This window comes from Mirounga angustirostris, unplaced genomic scaffold (assembly GCF_029215605.1).
Source record: "Mirounga angustirostris isolate CCGP_5_RB_7025 unplaced genomic scaffold, mMirAng1.0.hap1 SCAF_2, whole genome shotgun sequence".
In the NCBI taxonomy this organism is placed as follows: Eukaryota; Metazoa; Chordata; class Mammalia; order Carnivora; family Phocidae; genus Mirounga; species Mirounga angustirostris.
The window spans coordinates 110330676-110355564 of record NW_026991710.1 but is presented as its reverse complement, the minus strand read 5'-3'; the positions used below and the strand labels follow the sequence as shown (position 1 = coordinate 110355564).

General features: G+C 33.2%; 1 pseudogene; it reads left to right on the top strand.

Moving 5' to 3' along the window:
• The first annotated feature begins 23820 nt into the window (after positions 1-23820).
• Positions 23821-23914, top strand: LOC123849146 (U6 spliceosomal RNA; annotated as a pseudogene).
• The last annotated feature ends 975 nt before the right edge of the window (positions 23915-24889 follow it).

The following is a 24889-nucleotide window of genomic DNA, read 5'->3' as shown; positions in this document are numbered from 1 at the left end:
CAATCTTGATTTTTCTATATGCAATTGACCTAGAAATCTTGTCATTATCTATCTTATTGATCAAAATTTATGGTTCCTGGGCACCTGGGTGGCTCAGTTGGTTAAGCGACTGCCTTCGGCTCAAGTCATGATCCTGGAGTCCCAGGATTGAGTCCCGCATCGGGCTCCCTGCTCAGCAGGGAGTCTGCTTCTCCCTCTGACCCTCCCCCCTCTCATGTGCTCTCTCTCTCTCTCTCAAATAAATAAATAAAATCGTAAAAAAAAAAAACAAAATTTATGGTTCCTCACATTTATTACCATCTGCAATATTGTTTATTTTTTTTTATCTCTCTCACTACACTAAGGAGCAGGAATTGTATCAATATGATATTGTTTAGTGCCAGTAGCAATTGGCAAAGAGTAGTAATTTTGTAAATATTTTTTGCATAAATGGATTTATAGGGCAAATGCAATTTATTTCATTTCTCTAGGTTACTTTTTTCTAATCTTCTATTAAAACGTAAGCACTGTAAGCGTAAGGAACTTGCACAACTTCTTCAATACCAGAGACCTATTCTTTAAAAAAGGTGCCTGTGTACATAGTATACGTTGAATCAATATTTAATGAACAATGGATACACAGGTAGTATTTCTTCATTTTTTTTTGAGACGAAGAAATTGAGAAAAGTAATTACTAATATAAAGCAGAATCAAAACGTTCTCAGATACAATCCATTTTGTTTTCGTTGCATGATCTTGGGTAAGGGAAAGTTTACCTTCCTGGAAACATGGAATTTTCTTTCTCTGAAGGAAGAAATAATGATATGTCTCGGGGACTATCCCAGAATCAAGTTTTTTTAAGGCTAGATTCCTTATGAAGATGATTTTGGATCAGGGCATAACCAACAGTAGCCATGGGAGGCTGCTCTACCAATGTTTAGTAGAGCCTGAAGAAAATAGCTTGGGGAAAGAATTGAAATTATGTTGGTTTAGAAATTTGGTTGTTCTGGTGTAATTCTCACACAAATTCAGAAATTTGACTTAACAATTTCTTGTTTGTAACTCCAGAATTTGTGTTCACCACATGCTTAATATATTTTCTTTATAAAATAATACTCTAAATATGAAATGTACCTGAGTTTGTCAAGAAGAAAATTTTATTTTTCTCCAAATTTGTGTCAGTGCAGAAGACAGCAGTGGGTCCTCTCGTGTATTTTAACATCCTCAAATGGTAACACCTGAAGATAAGAGTCTTCGCACCATAAAGTGTCTGACCTCTCCTAAGTAATCTTTTATTCTAAATGATAAAGAAGGCTACTGTTCCAGGTGATTTCTCCTATATTTAAGGGCAGTCCTCATGCTTATTTCATTCTGTCTGCATTTCTCAAAACATACAGAGCTTTTCTGCATTTCTTGTGAACACTCTGTCAAGGTTCTAATGGGTTTGAGACACAGTAAAACATAGCTTTGAATGGGACCAAAAAGAAAATAGTGATTTTTTGTATGCCTATCGTCTGCTAGGCCAAATATGAGATATGATATTAACCTAGTAAGAAAAATAACTAGGAGCGCCTGGGTGGCTCAATTAGTTCAGTGCCCGATTCTTGATTTCAGCTCAGGTCATGATGGGCTCTGTGCTCAGTGGGGAGTCTGCTTGAGATTTCTCTCCTTCTTCCTCTCCCTCTGCTCCTCCCCTCGTGCTCTCTCTCCCTCTCTCTAAAATAAATGAAATAAATCTTTAAAAAAGAAAATTAAGTATAAATCCTTATTCTGATACCGACACAGTTTACAAATTGTACGTAGAAGAATCATATCCTCATGTTACAGATAGTATATTCCAAAGTTATACCAAGAATAAGTGCTAAAGGGTAATAGGAAAGGGATAGATTATTTCAGAAGAGCTGGTCAAAGAAAACTTCATGAAAGATCACATCTCAGCTGTGATTTAAAGGATTTCAGAATTCAAACAGACTTGCAAAGTATAATCTACTAAGTTTAAAAAGTTCCACAGTATTAACTAAAGTATACTAAGATGACCCCAAAGCTTCAATGCACTTTGATCCTCTATAATCCAGATTTGAAACAAGAGTAGCTTAAGTTCAAGAATTATCATGTTTTGGAAACACTGTGATGAGGAAACAAAGGCAGTACACTGTCCCAAGGACAGTGTTACTACTTGTAAACAGTAGTCATTTGAATTCAGCAAAAGATCAGTATGTAGAAATTAACATAAGTAACCTATTTTGAAATTCCAATTAAAAACCAACTTTACATTTCCTTATAATTTATGTATCATACTGTTTCAAATGAGAAAGAAGTCTTTTGTTATAAAAATAATTTACATTTCTTATAAAATGATAAATTGAGTATAACTTGGGTGGAACAGTATAAAATTTGTGACATAGCAACAAATCACATGCTACTCAATATATTCAAACTGACCTCAGTTGCTTATAATTAAGCAACTCTGCAGACGATGTTGAGAGTTTACCTTGCCAATTACTTGACAGAAGGAAAACTGGAGGCTCGCAGTGAGCATATAAAGGCATCCAACTTTCTGGGACTCCCTTTTTTAGAATGCAGTAATTGTTACTACCAGATTATATTTACTAACAAGATTTCAGAATCTATCACACATAAGATCTACATTTGTATCTGTGCCATTTTTCTTAAGTTGTAAATCATACATATTTCAATATCATCTGTATAGCCACACAAGAAAGGGATGATTAGTTGCTAACAAGCCAAAGTGTCACCTAAGTGTCATGTTCATGTAAATACTTTAAAAGAAATTCTTCCCAAAATAATGATCTGCCATTTTAAAAATTATTGTTCCTTTATTTTTACTAAATTCATTTTCATTTCATGTTATACCCAGTTAATTTATAACAAGAAATACATTTCAAAATTAATTTGGAAATATCATTTTGGCATGTCCATGAGGATTGTTTTATTGTAATTCATATCAGTTCCTTGAGTAAAAGGAATTAAGTAGAATTACAATATTAACTTGGTATTTGATAGATCATTTATTTCTCAAAATGAAAATGTTGAACAGAATGCAAAACAACTAATTGATAGAAAAAGTATTAAAAAGAGATAAAAAAAATTACACTTTATTTGAGGGAATAATTCATGATATTACTAGAGATTTTTTTAAAATTTTCTGTTTAATAAATGTGTTAAAAAAGTCCTCCATTTTTTAACATAGATTTTATAAGCTTAAATAACCTTAGATACAACTTAACTATCCCCTTATAAAGCTTAAGAATATGTAAATGTTCTCCAGAATGTACATCTAACAGAGGTATTAAGAATTAAGACATGTGGTTAATTTCCTTTTTATGTAATTTCACCTGCAGTGAATTTAGTCGCCAGTTGCATTCCGTATATTGCTTGGTAAAATTAATTCCATCATTTAATAAATTCATCCTAAATGCTACTCATCTTGGGAAACAATACACAAAGTTTCCCATCAGCACTTATATTGGAAACCACCATTTGTTTCCTCTGCCAATGGGTCATAGAGGGGCTGATAATGTGGTTATTGGTCTTTTTATTTTTTGCACAGCATTGTTTTCAATGGAAAAGTTGACATTCATATCGATCAACTCTGCAATTCATTTAGCATTAAGAATATATTGTTTGTAAACAGTATTCCTTCATTTTTCTTCAAGGAATGACTGAACATGAATTGAAAATTTTAGTTTGACAAAGCCAACTGATAGGGCTACATAAATACTAAACTACATTTATGTGAATTATGAAAAAAGTAATCCTGCTTAAAAAGAAGAAAAAAAAAGTTGACATACTAATTACTTCTCGATAAAAATAACTAGAACCACTCACTCACTGTAAATTATACAGATCTAATTGTGTATTATTGAATATACCATAATAAAATTATAATTTTAATTAAACTAATCAGATACTCAAATTCATTAGCAAATTATTTGTTTTGAATCCATCCCATATCATACATTCATGAAAATCACAGTTTTTGACTGTTCTATTTCTCATTTTTTCACAAAATGATTGCTATTTTTACATATTAAATGAGATTATAGAGATTATAGAGATTAAGCAATGTCAATCTGAAAATAAACTTGGGGTTTTTAATCTTCTTTTATATTGATGCTTCATCAATAGCATATCACTTATGTTCACCAATATCAACTTTAAAAATGTTATGTGGTTGCTGAAGTTAACATATATTACAAGTTTTAAAATTGCAAGTCATTTAGAGCAACAAAGTTTTTTTTTAATTTTGGTGAACCTGTCTTTAAAGATGATTTGATCGATGTAATAGAAAAAATAATGTTGAAATACAATTTTTTATCATAGATGGACCAGTAGTAGGTGAAAATGAATAAAGATGACCACACATTCTTTGTTACTATCCTCAAGGAAATATGATTTATATCTCTCCCACATAACAGTTTATCTCTTGTCCTATATTGATGTTGGGTAGGTCTTTGACTGTTTTAAATAATAGAATACAAGGAGAGCAGCACTTTCCTTGACTGTCAGTTATGGGCCGAGCCCTTATTAGACCGTGATTACCTGCTTTTCTTTCTTTCTTTCTTTTTTTTTTTTTTTAAGATTTTATTTATTTATTTTAGAGACAGAGCACAAGAGGGGGGAAGCGGGAGAGGGAGAAGCAGACTCCCTGCTGAGCAGGGAGCCCGATGCGGGGCTCGATCCCAGGACCCCGGATTAACGACCTGAGCTGAAGGCAGATGCTTAACCAACTGAGCCACCCAGGCGCCCAATACTTCATTCTTTTTATTTTATTATTTATTTATTTATTTATTTTTAAAGATTTTATTTATTTATTTGAGAGAATGAGATAGAGAGCATGAGAGGGAGGAGGGTCAGAGGGAGAAGCAGACTCCCTGCCGAGCAGGGAGCCCGATGCGGGACTCGATCCCGGGACTCCAGGATCATGACCTGAGCGAAGGCAGTTGCTTAACCAACTGAGCCACCCAGGCGCCCCACCTGCTTTTCTTTCTTAAAGTATTTACTATGAGGCAACCTCTTTCACAATCATGTTGCCAAGTTGTGAGAAGTACAAGACACCTGTGTAAGTGATTCAGTTGACAGCCCCAGCTAGGCTCAGTCCCCAAGCATCATCCATCAGCCCCGTGAGTAAGTCATCTTAGAAGTGAATTCTCAAGCTCCAACAGAGCTATTCTAACTGGCACCATGTCTGCTCAACTCCTGCCCAAATGATTAAACTGTAAAAATATTTTTAAAAGTTTCTGTTTTAAACCACAAGTTTCATTTTTGTTATAATGGACCCTTAAGTACTTTAAAACAATTTTTCTGTTTTTTTTGTATTTCATTAAATATAGTTGACACAAAACTAAAAATTATCCGTAAGAAACTGATGTAAATCTTATAGAATCTTTTCCTTTCTACTCGTTCACCTACCTTTTTTTCTGCCTAAAATATGTATTAAATGATACAAGTATTATCCTTTGCTTTTCTTTTCTAACGTCTGTTTGCTTCCTTATTTATTGTTATGACAATTTTATTTTAATTCCTTCTAAATTATGGGGAAAATAATAAATCACCTTAATATTCAATTTTAGATTTTATAACATATAAAAATAGTATTGTGAAACCACATACTAAATTTTAATAGTAGTTCAGTTTTGTACTCTCAAAATTTTCATACCAACAAATGAATAGTTGTGGTTTTTTTTTTTTAAGATTTTATTTATTTATTTGAGAGAGAGAGAGAGAGAGAGAGAGCAAGTGAGCACAGAGAGGGAGAAGCAGACTCCGCAATGAGCAGAGAGCCTGAAGTGGGGCTCTACCCCAGGACCCTGAGATCGTGACTTGAGCTGAACGCAGACGCTTAACCTACTGAACCACCCAGGTGCTCCTAAATAGTTGTTTTGATCAGTGGTTCATTACATAGTAATCTCTAATTAGGTTCTTATAATACTTAGTTTTGCCTTTTAATGAAGAAGGAATATTATTACTTTGTGATTTATATAATAGTAAAAGTAGTTGTACACTTAAACTAAGAATTCAGCCATATTCTGCTGAGAATTTAAACACAGTAGATGACACAAAATGCCTTATAAATATCCGATTTAAATGGGAAACTAATAAAAAGGATTTTAAAATGTTTTCAAATATTTCCTTTTCAATGTGCTAGTTGAGAAAGCCGGTTTTTATTTGGCATGTTTTTAGATCAGTTAGTGTTCTTGCTTTTTATATTGGTTCCTCCTTTGTAGATCAAAGCAGTAGAATAATATATTGGCCAAATTAGGGCAATATTCTTGATTTTCATCTGAGAGAAAATTATTGTAAAATATTGGTTTCAGTTAGAATGATATTATCTAACATCTGCTGGAAATGCATTATAATGTCTATGTAGATCATCCATACTTAAAGTTACTTAAAATATATAAGAAAAACAATTTCAAAATAATTAGGATATTTATTATTATTATTATTATTTTAAAGATTTTATTTTATTTATTTGAGAGAGAGAGAATGAGAGACAGAGAGCATGAGAGGGGGGAGGGTCAGAGGGAGAAGCAGACTCCCTGCTGAGCAGGGAGCCCGATGTGGGACTCGATCCTGGGACTCCAGGATCATGACCTGAGCCGAAGGCAGTCGCTTAACCAACTGAGCCACCCAGGCGCCCAGATATTTATTATTTTTAATATGCAAAAAACCTTAGCAGGAGCACCTTTATATAGTTTACTACCTATATAACAATGTGAAGTAGGCTTTGGGAGAGGTATGGGATAAAAAATCAGATTTTCAGAGCCAAGTTAAGATGTAGAATGTGCTTTTATTCTAAACAATGACTAATAAGCAGCAAAAGGAGAGGATATTTGAGTTGAGTTTAACTGAGGCAAACATTACTTGATAAAAGAATCATAACTATAAGGAATTCACTAGATGAAGAAAACAGGGCAAGGTTTTGATGTGAAAAGGGGATTCTGATTGTCTAATGATAAATCTAGAAAATAATATAATAAAATATAAAGACTCAGACTCATGAGGTGATGATTCTTAGTTATCAAATAAAATAGGTGATCAAGTAATAAGTATTTGGTTACATTTTTAAACCTACACTTAAACTCAGCTAACATAAGGGCTGCACTTGCAAGTAGGAATCATGTTATCTTAGTTTTAGGGGGAAAATGTGCAGATTCAGAGATTTAAGTAATAACCTATTAGATATTATATAAAATGCAGTTACATGTGACATGTTTTTGCTTAATATGAAGCACTTATAATAATTAGTGCTACACATAAATTAGTAAGTTATTTCCCAATCACTAGTTTAAAACTTTGTTAGTCAAATATCATTTCTGTGCATTTCACATCATCTTGTACACCAGAATCCATGATTTCAAGCCACTGTCAAGCATTAAAAACAACAATAAAAACATTGAACTTTAAAATTTAATCTCATTTTTAATTAAAGACTTTCCCTCCTTTATTTATTATCAGTGCTGTCAGAAATTATGAGGGGAGATGGAATGTAATTGTCTCTCTTTCCTCCAGGAGGCTCTCTTCTCTAGTGTGTTGGAAGCCAAAGGGGAGAAGATAAGCATCCCTTGGTAAACAGATATACTCCTTATGGCAGTATCTGGTTTAGAGGTAAGGTTGACTGACTGGTCTCTATCATGTGCTTGGTATATAGGAGATGCCCAATAGCCAATGACTTTAAATACCCGAAAGTGTAAAATTTCCAGAGGATTGTGGAGAGGACCTTCCTGATGCAAACTTTTAATGAGGGATATCTGCTTACATTCGGTGTCTTTTTGTCCTTCCTCTCCTCTCTTAGCTACACTTGCAGAAGCACACCTCAGAGTTTTCCTGGGTAGTTGTTGTTTTTTTTTTTTTTGGGGGGGGGGTAGAGGGGCGACGGGGAACATCTAAGACAGGTCAAACACCATTGAATTCAATGGCCTCCCTAGGAAATTTGCTCATCCTTCACAAATCAAATAGTGACAACACATTATTCCCCACTCTGAAATATTTACCTTCCCTAACCTCTCTTCTCAGTTTGCTCTCTCTCTCTTTGCTCAAATAAGCATTGGCATCAGTTTAACTTATCCTTTACATAAGCAGTCCTCAAACCTGAGGATTTTATATCAGGCTCTCCTTTGGTCAGGCACCTCGGTATCTAATGAATAATTTTCTTTGAACCTCTTCACTTTTCCTCAAATTTTTATCTATTTTTTTTTCTATTTTCTGCTTTTTAGTTGGGTGTTAGTAAATAGGGGAGTTGAATTGATGGTTGGGAGATCTGATTACCAATTGTTTTCAAGTTCCTTTAGAAAATGTTTAGAGTCCTAATAGTCAATATTGGAGCATCTAGAGGAGTGTAAAATGATTCTCATTTTATATTCTTTTTTTTTAAATATTGTATTTATTTATTTATTTATTTGAGAGAGAAAGAGAGAGTACATGAGTGTGCATAATCAAGTAGTGGCAAAGGGAAAGGAAGAGGGGAAAGAATCCCAAGCAGACTCCACCCCGAGCATGGAGCCCAATGTGGGGCTCAATCTCACTACCCTGAAATCATGACCTGAGCTGAAACCAAGAGTCCAATGCTTAACCACCTGAGGCACCCAAGTGCCACTCATTTTATATTATAATTATATAGTCAAGAATACTCAATTTCCAGAACATTGATTCCATGCTTTAAGTCCACATTTATTGATTGGTTTGTGTAGTTCAAGAGTAATAAAATCATTCTTTCCTTCAGAAAGCCTAGGTTCCAGAGGTATAAACTCAGCCATTACCACCATAATAAAAAACAAATAGAAATTGATTTTTAATTTGATTACATGTTATAAATATAATAAAATTGATGTGATAGAGAACAGTGATTGTGATAGAACACTAGGTAGGGATATCTGGAAAAGCCTTTTGAAGGAAATGTCTGAGTTGAGACCAAAGATACAGGGAAACTTGTCAAACAAATATAAGAAGATAAAACCTTACTGCAAATGTTTATAAAAGAAGAACTGTTAATATGTTTCAGGAAAGAAAAGAAGAACCAGAAGGATCTTGAGGCTAGAACTTATGGCTTAAGGTACAAGCAAGAGAATGGATTGAGAAGAGGTCAGATAGGGGTATAGAACCTAGTTGACCCTGATAAGGATTTCGGATTTTATTCTAAGTGCAAAGGAAAGTTACTAAAATATTTTAGATAGAGGTTTTGATTTATGTTTTGGACAACAGAATGGGTTTTAACAGATAAAGATCAAGGTAAGGAAGATTTTGGAAGAGAGATGTGATGACAATGGGAACTAGAAGAGTAAAATAGACAAAGAAGTAGATTAGAAATACACTTGCTAGGGGTACCTGAGTGGCTCAGTGGGTTATGTGTCCAACTCTTGATTTCAGTTCAGGTTGTGATCTCAGCTTCATGAGATTGAGCCCCACGTCGGGTTCTGTGCTTACTGCAGAGTTTGCCTAAGATTGTCTCTCTTTCTTCCTCTGCCCCTCCCCTTGCACTCTCTCTCTCTCTCTCTCTCTCGCTATCTCTATCTCTAACTAAAATAAACAAACAAACAAATAAATAAATCTTAAAAAAGAAATACACTTGCTAATGTACTAGAACACAAGAGGAATACATACATCTTTCTGTGAGTTTGGGTATAAGATTAAAAGAAAGAGAAGGAGCAAACATAAGTAAAATATTTGAGCCTCTGTGTATGGGGGGGTGCCATTTACATAGATAATGATGAGCCACTAAAGAAAAGATTCATGGATATATGGAGGAAAAAATGGTTTCATTGTGGATATATAACATTTGAAGTGTCCATGAAATATTCAAATGGAGAAACAGGACATAACTGCTCAACTGAAAAGACACTGCCAAAGAAATGCCATAAACACCAATAAGAAGATGAAGTTAGAATTTTAAATGAATTACTAATGGCTGATGAATTACTAATGGCTGGCATGGGAGTGTGATGTCACTAGAGACTTCAGACATTGAGTACTCCCACACTCTTACAGGCTCTTCCTCCAAAAACCTCATTAGGCACTTATAGGATGATTATGGGGAAATGCTGAGAAGCCACTTCCCTGAACTGGCTGAGAAAGAAGAGCAGCCACCACAGGAACTCCACCTACACACATCTTACCTATTGCCCATATGGAACAGAAGCCTACCATATAGGGGACTATAGTCGTCAAGGTTCTCCAGAGAAACAGAAGCAACATGACATATAAATTTATTATCAGAAATTGGCTCATGAAATTACAGAGGCTGAGAAGTGCCAAGGTTTGCAGGTTTGCAAACCCTCAAACTAGAAATCCAAGAGAGAGGATGATACTCTTCCAGACTAAGTTGAAGGCCTGGGAACAAGGAGAGATGATGGTTTCTGTTCCAGGCCAGAAGCTGGCAGGCTCAAGCCCAAGAAGATCCAGTGATTTAGTTCAAATTCAAAGGCAGAAAAAGACTCATGCCCCAGCTCAAACCATCAGGCAGGAGGAGTTTCCTCTTACTTGTGAAAAGGTCAGGTTTTTTGTTCTATTCAGGCCTTTAACTGGTTGGGTAAGTGCCACCCACATTAGGGAGAGCAATCTACTTTACTCATTCTGCCAATTCAGAAGTTTTCTCACTCGAAAACAACCTCATAGATATACCCAGAATACAGTTTAACCGAATATCTATCTAGGCACTCCATGGCCCAGTCAAAATGACACAAAATTAACCATCACAGGAAGGACAATATTCTTGCCTCAGAAGGCTAAGAATTAGAAGGCTAGGATGCCTGGGAGCATCAGTGGAAAACCTCTGCAGTTGGGAGAAGGAAACAAGGGAGAACAACAGCAAAATAGCTATTTCTGTTGGAGGACTGGAAATACACACTAATACAACCACTTTATTTGAAGGAATCGTGAAACACCTGTGAAGGACATACCTCCCAGTTACAGTTCACAGTGCCTGCCTAAGACAGAGACACAACCGTAACCTCAGAAAACACAAACACACCCACATACAAGCACACACACCACCACCAGCACCATAACACTCATAATAATTGAGTAAAAACAGGAATGCAGCTGTGATAGCTGCAAGATATTCTCTTTGGGGAAGCTGTGCAAAAAAAAAAAAAAAAAAAAAAAAGATCCAAGCTGAGAAAAGAGGCAAAAATAAAGTACCAGTATGTTTTTTTCTCCCCTCTCCTAGGTATTTCAGCATTTTATAAGGCAACACTGTAGACATATGGCAACTTCAGCACTTTCTGCCAAGCTAACATATTTCTTTTATTCATTATCTTTATATATGTAATATTAAAGATATTTTAAATATGAAAATGATTTTCAGCAAATAAATCACATTGCAACAGATATAAAATATAAAATTGTTCATCTATCTACGTAAAATATATTCAGTTAAAGAATGTTTCATCCCGGGGTGCCTGGGTGGCTCAGTTGTTAAACATCTGCCTTCGGCTCAGGTCATGATCCTAGGGTCCTGGGATTGAGCCCTGGATCAGGCCCTGGTCAGCAGGAAGCCTGCTTCCCCCTCTCCCACTCCCCCTGCTTGTGTTCCCTCTCTTACTGTGTCTCTCTCTGTCAGATAAATAAACAAAATCTTTAGAAAAAAAAAAGAATGTTTCATCCCACTGTGCTTTCTAGAACACTAAAAGTATATACATCTGATAGATACCCTATAATTTAAGTTTATGTTATAGTTGTTACTTGTGCATTTCTTCATGCTTACTTCTAAATTTTATTCTGACATTGAGAAAGGCTGCCCTTTGGAAAAACCTGCAAAAAAATGGATAAATAAGTCAGTGCAACCCACAGGAAAAAAAAAATAAGAAGAATTCTATACCCCTCTCAATTATTTTAAGATTATATTAGATTTTATAGGATTTATGTCTATCTACATCTAATTTCCTCAGGCTTCAAAATAGCTTACCTCAAAACTTCAACTAGTGACAAAAAATATTATGAAAGATTAATAGGTATATTTGATATAGTCAAGAAATGGGATTCTTTACTAAACTTTGTAATTATGTATAATACTATAAAACATGGTCTAATATAGGACATTTATCAATTAATATATAGACAATTATCAGTATAACAATATAATTTAAAGTCATTTTACACAATATATCAATAGCTAAATAATTCAATAACAGTGATTTGATCATTTTTTAACATATTTGCTTGAAATTATTAAAGGCAAATATTTTCTACTTTATAATATTTTACATGGTTATTTAATATGTGATTTAGTATATTTTTCAGTATGAAGACTCAAATACACCATATATGCATTTGTTCCTTGATTTTTGCATATTCTGAATTGGTGAAAGTCATATTTTGTTTGATGCTATGGCAGAGATGTGACCCATAGGAAAGTAAATCTATAGAGAAATATAAATCTCTGGTGGTTGTTTTTCCAAATTTGATTAATTATAGAGCTACTGGTTGAAGCACAAAGAGGGACTGAGGCAAATGCAATATAGTTTGCTTTCCACCTTTGATATTATAACATAAGTTTATCATAAGGGTAAAAGACACTGGGTAATTATAGTTGACAAATGTAACTGTCTACTCTTAGGAGAGGTAACTGTGAATCACATATTACTGTGAAAAGACTGGTTTTCTTCCTTTGAAATTCGAAGTCAGCTTCCAATTTAAAACTGTAGGCACAGGGTAAGTTTTCTTAACATAATATTGCATTTTTATAAATAAAATTACATTTATATAAGTTATAAATTTTATATTTATAAATAAGTAATAATCAAATTTTTCTCAGTTAATGCTAGTTTTAAAAATGTAAGTAATTTAATTTAGTAGAAAAGCTTTATCAGTACAAAACCTTTGGAACTTGGTTAGGCCTAGTTTTGCTTAGACATTAAAACATGTATTTTTTGGGGCGCCTGGGTGGCTCAGTTGGTTAAGCGACTGCCTTCGGCTCAGGTCATGATCCTGGAGTCCCTGGATCGAGTCCTGCATCAGGCTCCCTGCTCGGCGGGGAGTCTGCTTCTCCCTCTGACCCTCCCCTCTCTCATGTGCTCTCTCTCATTCTCTCTCTCTCAAATAAATAAATAAAATCTTAAAAAAAAAATGTATTTTTTTTTTAATGACATACTATTTTATTTTTGGCGATGGTCCAGACCAGCACTGTCTAGTAGAAGTTTCTGCCATTATGATAGATATTGAATACTTAAACATGCCTACAGCTATTAAAATACTGAACTTTAATTTATTTTTAATTAATTTATATTTAAGTATAAATAGCCACATGTGGCTGGTAAGTACTGTATTGGGCAGTGCCAATCCATAGTATAATTTACATAGCTGGAGTGCTATTGAGTCTGGAACATGGTATATATCATGTTGTTTCCATTATATAACTTAAATCCGTCAATCTTGGTAAATCTCTTAGATATCTTAATACAACATCTATTGAAGATTAATTAACAGAATACAAACTGGCAATAGATATTCCATCTAATTATGGGAAGACAATGTATTCTATTCCTCCATTCATCTTCAGTCTACCTCTGCATAGAGTAAAGACATAAGGAAGGAAAAATCATGGGGTGCCTGAGTGGCTCAGTCAGTTAAGGGTCTGCCTTCAGCTCAGATCCTGATCTCAGGGTTCTGGGATAGAGCACCACGTCGGGAGGTGAGGCTCCCTACTACATGGGGTGTCTGCTTCTCCCTCTCCCTTTGCCCCTAATCATATGCTCTCTCTCTCTTTCAAATAAATAAACAAAACTAAAGAAAAAAAGGGAAAATCACTGTTAAAAATCTTTCAGAAATATAAGATATGCTTAGACATGTAAATAACATAATAATATTATATATTTTTTCTCTATGTAAGTTATCCTATATTTCCCTCAAGTGTTTAGTCTACTAAAATGTGTATCCTAATTTTGGCACTTCTTAACGTGGAGATAAAATGTTGATTTTGAGTATTTTTGGTTTATTTTTATGTTTTAGCTTTTGTGAAGACATATTTCATATTTTTGAGGGCATATATTTAAAAATACAATATATTAATTAAATAAAAATGCACAATTAATTCATCTTCATAAAAATGATGATATTTCAAACCATTTCCATTTTGCTAGCCATATGACAAAGATGAAGAGCTAAGGGACTGGAGTTAAGTGGTGAGCTGAAATACAGAAAACCATAAGAGTGTATGTTATAACATAACATAATAAAAAAAATGCCATTGATTCTCTAAAAAGAACTTTTATAAATGATGCTACACTGTTCTTTTCTAAACCTTCCATAAATAGATCTTAGATAAAGTTGACAACCAAAAACAGAGAACAATTGCCAATTTTCCCATTAGACAGCAATATTTTTTTAATGAAATGCCATACAGACAAATATCCATTACAATGAACATTATTTATTTTTTCTTTGTTACTATCTGAGCTAGAACTGTTCATGAAACAAAGTTTTAAAATTTTCTCAATTTTTTATTGTCCTGTAAATACTTAATTTCTTAATATTCTAGTCAAATTCACTTTTATTTTTTAATTTTATTTTTTTAAATATTTTATTTATTTATTTGAGAGAGAGAATGAGATAGAGAGCATGAGAGGGGGGAGGGTCAGAGAGAGAGGCAGACTCCCTGCTGAGCAGGGAGCCCGATGCGGGACTCGATCCCGGGACTCCAGGATCATGACCTGAGCCGAAGGCAGTTGCTTAACCAATTGAGCCACCCAGGCGCCCTCAAATTCACTTTTAGAATTATACCATTGCCATCTTATATGTGAATAATATGAACTCTGAAACTAAGTAATATTTTTGTTTTTAATTTTTCATATATTATGAAAAAGCATAAATAATGTCTTTCTTTAGATCTAATTAAGAAATTTGGAGATAATTATTTTGTCCAACTCCAATAGAGATAGAACAGCTCTCTGAACACTTAACCCAAATTGCTACGTATCAGCAGTATCCCTTGAAGAGTTCACCTGAAAAAAAATCAATAGACCTTCAGTGTACTAGTTTACTGTCTTCTCTGACTTAGAGAAGCAGAGAAAAGTACAAGAGAATCACTACAAAGAAAATGATTATGTCCCAGGCCTGTCTCAGCAAGACGTAGAAGAGGCAAAATTTTTTTACCTTGCCGATTACAGAGTACCTAAACACATGTATGTAAAAAGTATATTTAACCGTATTTATACAAATAAATGTTCAAACAAGAAGAAAATAAATCGATTGTCAAACACTTGGCATTCCTAAACCATTTATTTATTTATTTAAAGATTTCATTTATTTATTTGACAGAGAGAGACACAGCGAGAGAGGGAACACAAGCAGGGGGAGTGGGAGTGGGAGGAGTAAGCTCCACGCTGAGCAGGGACCCACCCCCTCCATGCGGGGCTGTATCCCAGGACCTGTGATCATGACCTGAGCCGAAGGCAGATGCCTAATGGACTGACTACCCAGGTGCCCCTCCAAAACCATTTAAAGAAAATATAAATCTGTTAAAATAACAAATAAGACAAAAAAAATATTCTTCAGTTTAGCTATGGAATGCTAGAGAACTCCTTACAATCTTTTGTTTCTAATCACAGTTTTTATTTTGGCAAGTCAGATGATTTTAAGCTTTTATCCATGTGCTCACAATTCTCTTCAGACTAAAAACAAATGTAATATGAGAATCTAGCTTTAAGGATGCGGTTAAAAATGTAGCTGAAATAATAAGCAGATACAATATTTTACACATTACATAGTAGGATTCATTAGTAAGCAATTGGTAGTAAAAACTGAATGCAGTTTTGAACCTGCGTGATTTTTCTAAGGCATGATTTCTACTTTTAAGGGGCAAAGAAAAAAAATGAATTAGATATGGAAGAAAGTTTCAAGTTCTAATTACTTTGAAACTTAATTTTAAAATTATAAAATCAATACAAGTATATATTATACATATCTATAAATAAAATGAAAACTGATTAAAATTGATTTATAGAAAGTTATATAGTCGGGCGCCTGGGTGGCTCAGTTGGTTAAGCGACTGCCTTCGGCTCAGGTCATGATCCTGGAGTCCCTGGATCGAGTCCCGCATCGGGCTCCCTGCTCGGCAGGGAGTCTGCTTCTCCCTCCGACCCTCCCCCCTTTCATGCTCTCTCTCTCAGTCTCTCTCTCTCAAATAAATAAATAAAATCTTAAAAAAAAAAGAAAGTTATATAGTCAATATTAAAACAGAAATGCAAACATTTTTTGAGTGCTTACTATATGTTAGACAAGATTTATCTCACTTCAAATGAGGTCATTCATTCAATCCTAATGATACATCAGTGTATTAGTTACTATTTCTATCCTTACTTTACCAATTAGAAAACTGAAACTAGGTGGTTAGCAAATTTGCCAAAGATGCCAACAGTAGGAGGTGCAAATGCCTGAATTCAAATATAATCAATGAGACTAAAGGCCCTCATCTTTAAGCCCGGGATTACACAGCTTCATGATCCCTTGCAAATTCCTGTTAACTCTACTAATCCCAATCTTTTTTCCTCCTCTAACAAATAGTTTGGTAGCTATATTCTATATTCTAATCAAATTCTATTTGTGCCATATACAGTTACTCATGTACTTATTTCTGACAAATATTTTTTGAATTAATTATATGAGAGACCTTGTATTAATCACTGGATTTATAGCACTAACTATAATGTCGTTGTATATACTATCACGAAGCTTATAATTTACCCACACAATAGATAAATGAATAGCCGCATAAATACGAGAATTAAAAGAGAAGAGAGTCATTGTTTCTATGTTAAAGTAAATAAAAACTTTGGAAACATTCAATAAAGGTAACTTGATAAAATAAATGCTGGAGAACATTAGAAGATGAAAAAAGAGGAAGAGAGTAAGACTCTATTAGGATTTTTGCCATAAGAATGCTTTTCAAGTCTCTTCAATGTCTAGTTCACTCTAAAACTCTGAAACTGAAAGTCAATGATGAAACACCATGGTTTTAGTGATGGAAAAAAGATGATGTGAAATTCTGTTCAGTACACCAATATTGAGAGAAATGTCTTGGCCATTTATCAAGACAGTGCCAATTAATATAAATTTAAATGGTTTAAATATAAATTTGTGGTTTAAATAAAAATAGAGTATTTAGTTATGGATTTTTTCCTTAAAACACAAGTACTAATCATATGAGATGAAGACAACACATCTACTTTTATTTATTAGTTATTTGTCAAGTAGAAATGATGGTTAGCATGCATACCAGGTATATATTTTTAAATAAAGTTACACAATCTGATATTTCTACTTTATTAAATTTATTAGAATTTTTGTAGCTTGTTATGTGATAAGTTCACAAATACTTTATAGATGTTTAGATGGAAATTGTATTCACTCAATGATTAACAAGTCTGAGCCTAATATATTTCTCATTTTTCTGTAGTAATCTTTAATTTTCTTTGAAATTTTTTAAGATATATTCTTTTTTTTCAACATTATGAAATTTTATTAGAATATACCCAGACTGGCCATTTAAAAAAGAAAAAACATTCTTTGTTGCTTCTGTTGGTCCCACAAAACTTAACATATTTTAATCTTGTATTTTTATTTTATTCTGTGAAAATACTTCTTAAATTAATTCCCTAAAAAAATACATATATGATGGATTATTACTCAGCCATACAAAAGGATGATATCTTACCATTTGCAACAACACGGATAAAGCTAGAGAGTATAATGTTAAGTGAAATAAGTCAGTCAGAGAAAACAATTATCATATGATTTCACTCACATGTAGAATTTAGGAAACAACCAATAAGCAAAGGAAAAAAAGAAAGAGAGAAACAAACCAAGAAACAGACTCTTAACTATAGAGAACAAACTGATGGTTACCAGAGAGGAGGTGGGGGAGATGGAGGAAATAGGGGATGGGGATTAAAGATTGTACTTATCATGATGAAAAAAAAATAAAAAAATAAAATGATTATATATATATTAATATATATATATATATACACACCAATATATATAGGTATATACCTGTATATACCTACAATGTTCTAGATACTACTATAGCATTTGGGATATATCAATAAAAAATTGGGGGGAAAAACCCTCTATTTTTATGCAAGCCTCATTTTAGTATTTACTTTTAATTTGATTATTTTATTCTTTCCATTTTTCCCTTCTGGTGATAAATAAGTAATCTCAAAGAACTGCTAGAAGACAGTGGTTACAAGCTTAATAATGAGAAATGCATTTGTAGATGATACTCTCTAAATACACATATATAGGGGCGCCTGGGTGGCTCAGATGGTTAAGCGTCTGCCTTTGGCTCAGGTCATGATCCCAGGGTTCTGGGATCGAGTCCCACATCGGGCTCCCTGCTCCTTGGGAGCCTGCTTCTCCCTCTGCCTCTCTCTCTCTCTCTCTCTGTCTCTCATGAATAAATAAATAAAATCTTTAAAAAAAAATAAATAAATAAATACACATATATATTAAGGAGGGCATGTGCTATAATGAGCCCTGGGTATTATATAAGACTGATGAATCACTGACCTCTACCTCTGAAACTAATAATACATTATATGTCAATTAATTGAATTTAAATGAAAAAAACTTCAAAAAATTTTAAAAAGTACACAAATATATGTATATTTTCTGACCTTGTCTGTGTGAACAAGTCTCAGCATAGTTATTAACAAAGCAAATTTCTCTTAACATATAATATGCAGCATGTGGCAAATTTATTATACTATGCTTTTGCCCAAATATAATTCAGCTACAATTTATATACATGCCAGTCTATGTCATTGGTTCAGGGCTAGTTAATTTGACACTCATTCAAAAGAGATTGTTTCTCCAGCCTAAGCAATCAGATCAAGAACAGACATGTGAAATTTGGTTCTGTAAAGTTGAAAAAAGCAAAAGCAAAACAGAGATGATTGTGGTAGTCTTTGATGACTAGTTCAAATGTCTCCAAATGCCTGTAACCTAACTAGTATTTAATTTCATTTAAAGACTTACATAAGGGCGCCTGGGTGGCTCAGTTGGTTGAGCGACTGCCTTCGGCTCAGGTCATGATCCTGGAGTCCCGGGATCGAGTCCCGCATCGGGCTCCCTGCTCAGCAGGAAGTCTGCTTCTCCCTCTGACCCTCTTCCCTCTTGTGCTGTCTCTCATTCTCTCTCTCAAATAAATAAAATCTTAAAAAAAAAATAAAGACTTACATAAATCATGTAGACTAAAATAGATTTTATTATGGTCAATAAATTTAAAACAAATTGCTATTTCATCATGATACAATTAACATAAATATTAACATATAGTTAAAAGTTAAAAAGTAAATCATATTAACAGAATTCCATCAAATTAATATCAGATAATTTTGAAAAGTTATAAATTAGAGAAGACTTTCCTGTGACAAACATATTTCAAGCACTAGTTCACTAACACTAAAGAATTTCTGAACAATGTTCATGATGGTATCACTCGAGATTAAGAAGCACAACATAGCTAATGTTCAATAAATAGTTATGAACTGACCAAATGACTAATTATACTTCCAATTTTGGAATAAATTGTTCATTTAAGAAGTTCTTTAGGGAAAGTAATATTTTCTAATTATTCTGGGGTAATGTGTGCCACCTATGGTAAATATATCCTTTTTGATTTATATTTCACAAGAATGAAATATGAATAATAATTACCACTTTCATAATAAAATTTAACCTACATTTTGATTAAACATTCATTATCTTTTTTTTGTTTAAAGATGTATTAAAATTTTATTAGGGTTTATCTATCCCTAACTTCTGTTTTTATTCTTTATTTTTTATCTTCTATGTTTTTAAAATAAAATTAAATAATGAATAAACAATAATTTCAACATTGGCATATTTATTTATAACTTATTCATTTCTTTTAGTGACATGAATGGTGTAAGGAAAGATCAATAGAGTGCTTTGCACCTATGTGTGTGCTTGTGCATGTGTGTGTGTGTTTTAAAAAAATCTGTGATCATAATGTAGAGGAACAGGGACTCTCATACATCTTTGGATGGAATATAAAATTATACAGCCACTTTGGAAGACAGTTTAGCTGTTTCCCACAAAGCTAAAAATACTCTAACCCTATGATCCAGCAATTGCACTCTTTTGATATCTACACAGATGAGCTGAAAACTTACTTTCACAAAATAATGTGCACATGAATATTTACAGCAGCTTTATTCACAATTGTGAAAAGCTGGAAGTAATCAAGGTGTGTTTCAACAGGTGAATGCACAAATAAACTATACTATGTTCATATAATGAAATGCCATTCAGCTCTGAAAAGAAAAGAAAACTATACTATGTTCATATAATGAAATGCCATTCAGCTCTGAAAAGAAATAAGCTATCAAGCCGTGCTAATATATATAAGACCTGTAAGTGCTTATTGCTAAGTGAAAGAAACTGATCTGGAAAGATTACATACTATATTATTACAATGATGTGACATTCTGGAGAAGAAACTATAGAAACAGTAAAAGGATCAGTGGTTGGCAGTAAAACTATTCTATATAATGCCATAATGGTGGACACATGTCATTATATTTTGCCAAAACCCATAGAATATATAGCACAAAATGTGAAACCTAATGTAAACTATGGACTTTGGGTAATCATGTTATATTAATGTTGGTTCATCTGTTGTAACAAATGTATCGCTCTATTGGGGGATGTTGATAATGAGGGAAGCTATTCACGTGTGGGGACGGGGAGTATATGGGAAATGTCTATCTTACCCTCAATTTTGCTGCAAACCTAAAACTACTCTAAAACACAAAGTTTATTAATTTTAGAAATAGTCTGTGATTAGGAAGTTTTTTTTTAATTGCTAGAAATTGGGGTGCCTGTGTGGCTCAGTCAGTTAAACATCTGCCTTCGGCTCAGGTCATAATCCCAGGGTCCTGGGATGAAGCTGTGCATCTGGTTCCCTGCTCAGCAGGGAGCTTGCTTTTCTCTCTCCCTCTGCTCTCCGTTCCCTTTGCTTGTGGTCTCCCTCCTGCTCTCTCTGTCAAATAAATAAATACAATGTTAAAAAAAATAAATTGCTAGAAATTCATGGGGTGACTGGGTGGCTCAGTCAGTTAAGTGTCTACCTGCAGCTCAGGTCGTGATCTCAAGGTCCTGGGATCCAGCTGCATAAATAAATAAATTTATTTAAATAAATAAAATCTTTGAAAATAAATGGCTAAAAATTCATTATTATTTTATTTTTTAAGCTTTTAAATTTTACTTAGTTTCCCTCAAGTTATGAAATTTGTTAAGGTATTCTGAGGTGGTTTTTTTTTTTAAGATTTTATTTATTAGAGAGAGAGAGAAAAAGTGATAGAAAGAGCATGAGCCGGGGGTGGGGAGGGGCAGAGGAAGATGGAGTGGGAGAGGTGGACTCCCTGCTGAGCCCTACATGGGGCTCCATCCCAGGACTCCCTGATTATGACCTGAGCTGAAGGCAGACGCTTAACCAGCTAAGCCACCCAGGTGCCCCTATTTTTTTTTTTTTTTATTCATCCTTTATGTGTTTTCTTGGTGTTATGACCTTAAATGACCATTTGTTTACAAATGATGTTTACATAGTGGAGGCTAGCAAATTAAAAAAGGAACATCAATTTTATAATTCAACAAACCTTGATTTGAATACCAGCATTAGTTTAGTAGACATATTATTGGTCATAACTATAATCTCTCCAACCTTAATTAGCATAAATACTAAATAAAAAAAACTTGTGGTTATTTTGTTGTTTTGTTCTTTTCCCCTTTCTTTTAGGGAATATTTTGGCATGTGAAAAAAACATAAACCTTATTTTTGAAAAATGAAACAAAATATAAGCAAATTAATTTTGTTATGAATTTTAACTTAAAATTTACTCTTGGAGGGGCGCCTGGATGGCTCAATCAGTCAAGTGTCTGCCCTGGTTCAGGTCATGATCTCAGGGTCCTGGGATTCAGCCCCATGTAGGGCCCTGCACTCAGCGGGGAGTCTGCTTTTCTCTCTTTCTCTTTGCCCCGCCCTTTCTCATCCTCTCTCTCTCTCTTGCTCTCACTCTCTCAAATAAATAAAAATAAAAATCTTTGAAAAAAAATAAGAAAAATACTCTTGGAGGTGTGCCTGGGTGGTTCAGTTGTTAAGCATCCAACTCTAGGTTTTGGCTCAGGTCATGATCCCAGTGTCCTGGAATAGAGAGCCCTGAGTCAGGTTCTGTGCTTAGCATGGAATCTGCTTGAGTTTCTTTCCTTCTGCCCCACCCCGCATGCTCTCTCTCTCCCTCTAAAATAAATAAATAAATCTTTAAAAAAATTACTCTTGGAAAAATTTACATATTATTTTGGTATATTGATGAATAGCTTACTGTTGGGAGAGAATTTTCCATGAGTCTTTTGCACTTCTGCCTGACTTAAGAGTAAGATACATTGACTACTTAATTCTAGACAATCTTTCCAAGGACGTTGGTATTTTTTAGCATCTGATTTCTTATTCCAAGATCCAACAGAAATTTCCTTGCATCTTTAGACATTTAATCATTTAATGTCCCTCTAAATAATATCCTTGTTTTATCATCTTAATACAACTGTAATATATGAAACATTGTTATGCATTTCCACAGAAATTGCACAAATAACCATTATAGTAGTTTTAAAAATGCAGTTGTTCAAATCATTTTTATATACACAAAATCTTTTTGAAAGTATTTATAATCTCAAATTTTTTTTTGTTTTATAACTGAAGTAATATTGTAGACTTGAGTGAAAGAAGAGTTAATAGTATAATTTGAAACTTCCATGAAAATAATAAAACATAATTGCAATCTTCTGCATGATTAATAGGCTAGAATTTCATTTTTAATTTCATCATGCAGTATGTTAACTATGATCTTTTGGTTAAATAAATTTAATTTCCTAGGAGATCAAGCTACTACCACATGTATTAAGTATCTGAATACCTCATATTATTATTTTTTTAATTTTATATCTACTGAATTTGATTAATGGTTTACTTTGATTAATATTATTTTCAAAAGACCCAGCTGAAAAACTTTATTTTATTAAATAACACTTCTTGAACAGAACAAGGTAGTGATGAGCTTCTATGTTAAAGGTGTTTTGATGTATATACTACAAAAGTGAAAATACAACTTGATGACTTTCATATTATTGCCCATAGTCTTAGGAATTTTGTAAAATTATGGTAATATGGAATAGATTGTAAATAAAAAGGAAAAAAAAATCTGAAGAAAGGTTTACATCGACATTTCAACCAAGGACATAAAGTGCAATTCTGAAGAAAATTTTGACACAAGCTATAGTACTCAAAATGTTAAAGTTAATTCAAACTATTTCGATCTATCTTTAGTAAAATCCAGGCAGAACAGATCTGTATTTTTCAGTTTTATGAATTATGCTATTTTTGGAAAAGCTTACTGTTAAACTAGTTCAATTTCTGAGTGATAGTCAATTTCTCCATATTTCAACACATTTTGGAATTGAGTGGAAACTAATAAAACATTAATATAAATAGTGTTGAAGTTAGTACTAATCACATACCTGCTGTTTGTGTGTAAATATGGATATACACATACTACACATTTGCATATTTTGTTTATGTATATAATACATACACATTCATATGTTTGTTGAATAAAGTTATTCATTAGTTCATCTTCATTATTACAGCAGCGAGCAAAAAAACAAAAACCCTTGCACTGACTAAGCTTATATTTAATTATATAGATAAGTAAGTAAGTATTCCCAGAACCAGAGGAATGATCAAAAATGTAATTATGATTAGCCCCAATTAACAGCTATAAATCACAGAATTAAAATGCCTTTGTTCTTGTTTTGGCAGCACATATTCAAAAATTGAAATGATACAGAGAAAATAAGCATGGCCCAATGCAAGCCTGACAAGCAAATTCATGTTTTTCCACATTAGGAAAAAAAGAAAATGTTAACTGTGTGAGGTGATGGATGTTTTCATTAGCTTGATTGTGGCAATCATTTCACAATGCGTATATATATCAAAACATCACGTTGTATACCTTAAATGTATATTCAATTTTTATTTGTCAATTATACCTCAGTAGAGATAAAAAAAATATTTTACTTTTGCTGCTACCACTACTCACTCTGCTATAACAAAGATGGCACACCAACATTTATATTGTTCCATTTACTATGCTCTTTTACATATGTTATCATGCTTCATATTTACAATAACCTAATAAGGTATGTATTGTTATCATCATTTTATTGATAAGAAAATCAAGGCTCAAAGCTTAATTAACTAGATCAGTGTCATATCTAGAAGAAGGCAACAAGAATAGTAATAGATATAAAGAAAGAGCAATGTCTGTATATAAGACAATTAGTTCAAAAGACATGTTGTATTAGGATATGTCAGGTGATGAAAATATAAATATAGATATGACTTTAAGACCTATCTTCTAGATATATATGAAAACAACAATTATGATGTAACAAAATAAATGGTATGTTATACATATTTGCAAGGTAAATGGAAATGAGGCTTATTACCAAGTCCTAAAATATACTTTAAAAAATAATGACATTAATTATTTCAACATTGGTTATTGTACATATTTATATATAGGTGAGGTGATAGATAAATAGATATAGACCAACTGTCAGAACAATAGGGAAAGAAAAGAGAGAAAATACATTACTAGTTCTAAATTCAAGTTATTACAAATGATCACATTTAATAAAAACTAAAACTTTGTACAAAATAATGAAATAAAAATAATTCAGCTCATTTTTTTTTTTTCTGAAATGATGGGGGATGACTTTAATCTTATGTAGAAGTTTACAAAGATAAGAAGAGCGACAATTTCTATCCAAACTTGATGGATAGCTGCCAAATACACTTGGGTTAAATCAT